Source organism: Callithrix jacchus, chromosome 20 (assembly GCF_049354715.1).
Source record: "Callithrix jacchus isolate 240 chromosome 20, calJac240_pri, whole genome shotgun sequence".
NCBI classification, from domain to species: Eukaryota; Metazoa; Chordata; class Mammalia; order Primates; family Cebidae; genus Callithrix; species Callithrix jacchus.
In genome coordinates, this window is record NC_133521.1 from 26,171,581 (window position 1) to 26,174,981 (window position 3,401).

The window sequence follows — 3,401 nt, forward strand, 5'->3', positions numbered from 1 at the left end:
CAGATCTCAGGCTTTGATCCTCCAAATGCTTGAAGAACACCGACTCATTAGTTTCACCCCCGTGACTATACAGTGCGGTAGTGGGGGCTTCCCCTTCCTCCAACTCCTCAGGGAAGTGGATCTGGTGCCCTCCAGCAGGCAGCTAAGGACCAGTAGAGAAGGGGATGTTTGTAGAAAAGGTGTTGCGGGGTGGGGATGGGGGCAGTAACAGAGGGACTTGCCAGAGGCCATTTCCTTCCTTCCCTGGCAGATGCGGAATGGAGGACTTTATCAGAGTCTTTAAATTTTTAAAGACTTTTGCTGGTGATGTTTTGTCTTGCTTTCACTGTTTTATCAAAGAGAGCAGGCAAATGGGCTTTGGTGTCCTAAACTATTGTGTATGAGGGTGTGAAAGCCAAGGCTGCTACAGGGACCTACAAAATGAAGATTAGTGGAGGGTGGAGATGGGGCAGGGGGTACTGGGAATCAGGAGAACTGTTAGCGCCTAATGCAGAATTGCTGCTGGATTTTTCTGTGTGGGCTCTTTTCTCTTCTCACCCTGGGATCCAAAGGGAGACCTCAAGGTTGTTCTTTCTGGGTTTGATCCATAGGTTCTGGATCATACCCTGGAAAACTAGAACTCAGATAAGACTGAAATTGTTTTTTGTTTCTTTAAATTTTTTTCCTTTTTTGTTTTCTTGGTCTTTTGTGTAGGAGAAATATACTTCCACCTCAGCTTCTACTATAAGGTTGGCAGCCCTGAGGATCCCTTTTTTTTCTTCTTTTGAGATGGAGTCTCCCTCTGTCATCTAGGCAGGAGTGTAATGGCCCGATCTCAGTTCACTGCAACCTCCACTTCCTGGATTCCAACAATTCTCTTGCCTCAGCCTCCTAGCAGCTGGGATTATAGGCACCTGCCACCACACCCAGCTAATTTTTTTTAGTTTTTCGTAGAGATGGGTTTTCACCATGTTGGCCAGGCTGGCCTTGAACTCCTGACCTCAAGTGATCCGCTTGTTTGGGTCTCCCAAAGTGCTAGGATTCCAGGCATGAGCCACCATGCACAGCTATTATTATTTTTTTTATTTTTTGAGAATGAGTCTCGCTCTGTCGCCCAGGCTGGATGCAGTGGTGTGATCTTGGCTCACTGCAACCTCCACCTCCCGGGTTCAAGCGATTCTTCTGCCTCGGCCTCCCGAGTAGCTGGGATCACAGGAGCGCACTACCACGCCCAGCTAATTTTTGTATTTTTTAATAGAGATGGGGTTTCACCATATTGGCCAGGCTGGTCTTGAGCTCCTAACCTCAGGTGATCTACTCACCTTGGCCTCCCAAAGTGCTGGGATTACCAGCGTGAGCCACCACACCTGACTTAATATTTCTTTTAAAAAAAAATGGTAGTTTTAGTAGAGATGAGATTTTACCATGTTGGCCAGGATGATCTTGAACTCCTGACCTCAAGTGATCTGCTTACCTTGGCCTCCCAAAGTGAGCCATGGCTCACACCATTTTATTATAAAAATTTTCAAAGACACAAAAGAATGAAAGAATTGTATAATGAGCACCTGTACGCCACAACCTAGATTCTCTTATTGACATTTCTGTGTATTTGCTTTATCACCTATCCGTCCAGCTAGCCATCACGCTATCCAGCCATCCATCCATTTCTTATATTCATTGTGTACATCTTTTTCATAAAAATGAATAGTTTTCTACAATAGCATGTTAAATGGCTATTTCCTACTACATCAATGAATGTAGCATTTATGTGACACTTGAAAAACTTGCCTTATTTAGAAAAGGATTTGAAAGAGAATATTCTAGGCTGGGACATGTCAACAAAAAGAGGCAAACTATAAAATATGTAGAGGTCTGTTCTGAGCCAAATATGAGTGACCATGGCTGGAGGCAAGGTCTCAGGAAGTCCTGAGAACATGTACTCAAAGTGGTTGGGTTACAGCTTGGTTTTATACATTTTAGAGGGACATAAGCTGTCAATCAACACGTGTGAGATATACATTGGTTTGGTCCAGAAAGGCAGGACAACGAGAGGCAGGGGTTTACAGGTGGATTCAAAGATTTTTTCAATTGGCAATTGGTTAAAAGAGTTGTTATTATTCTAAAGACTTGGAATCAACAGAAAGGAATGTCTGGGTTAAGAAAAGGAGTTGTGGGCTGGGCACGGTGGCTCACACCTGTAATCCCAGCACTTTGGAAGGCTGAGACAGGTGGATCATGAGGTCAGTAGACCGAGACCATCCCGCCCAACATGGTGAAACCCCATCTCTACCAAAAATACAAAAAACTAGCTGGGCATGGTAGCTCGCACCCGTAGTCTCAGCTACTCAGTAGGCTGAGGCAGGATAATCACTTGAACCTGGGAGGCAGAGGTTGCAGTGAGCCAAGATCGCACCACTGCACTTCCAGCCTGGGCAACAGAGAAAGACATTGTCTCAAAAAAAAAAAAAAAAAAAAAAAAAAAAAAAGATACAAAAAGAAAAGGGGTTGTGGAGACTAAGATTCTTATGAATGTCTCACAGGTGGCCAACCTTAGAGACAAAAGATGGCAAATGTTTCCTATTCAGACTTTTTAATTTTTAATTTAAGTTTTTTGAGAGGGAGTTTTGCTCTGTCACCCAGGCTGGAGTGCAGTGGGGTGATTTCGGCTCACTGCAAACTCTACCCCATGGGTTCAAGGAATTCTCCTGCCTCAGCCTCCCGAGTAGCTGGTATTACAGATACCTGCCATCACATAGGGCTAATTTTTGTGTTTTTAGTGGAGACTGTTTCACCATGTGGCTGGGCTGGTCTCAAACTCCTGACCTAAGGTGGTCTGCCCACCTCCGCCTCCGAAAGTGCTGGGATTACAGCTGTGAGAGGCACTGCTCCCTGCGACAACAACTTCCTTTTTTTTTTTTTTAGATGGAGTCTCACTCTGTCACCAGGCTGGAGTGCAGTGGCACAATCTCGGCTCACTGCAATCTCCACCTCCCGAGTTCAAGTGATTCTCCTGTCTCAGCCTCCCAAGTGGCTGGAATTACAGATGCATGCTGCCACATCCGGCTAATTTTTGTATTTTTAGTAGAGATGGGGTTTCACCATGTTGGTCAGGATGGCCTTGATCTCTTGACCTCATGATCCACCGGCTTTGGCCTCCCAAAGTGCTAGGATTGCAGGTATGAACCTCCATGCCCAGCTGACAACTTCATTTTTTTTTAAACAAAAAACTGGTCCTGTGCTCAGCCCCCAGCATGCAGCAATATTGAGCTAGAATGTAATGATGAAACCTCGAATTCCTGGGCTCCAGCAATCCTCCTACCTCAGCCTCCCGAGTAGCTGGGACTGCAGATGGGTGCCACCACTGCTGACTGAATTAAAACTAAATTGATTTTTATTTGGAGACAGAGTCTTGCTCTGTTGCC

At 45.3% G+C, this 3,401-nt stretch overlaps 1 non-coding gene across 1 annotated transcript; it reads right to left on the minus strand.

Moving 5' to 3' along the window:
- Positions 1-685: 685 nt before the first annotated feature.
- LOC118149820 (small nucleolar RNA U109) lies at positions 686-792 on the minus strand. The gene has a single exon (XR_004737532.1). It is a non-coding gene; the product is annotated as a small nucleolar RNA U109 (small nucleolar RNA).
- Positions 793-3,401: the final 2,609 nt, after the last annotated feature.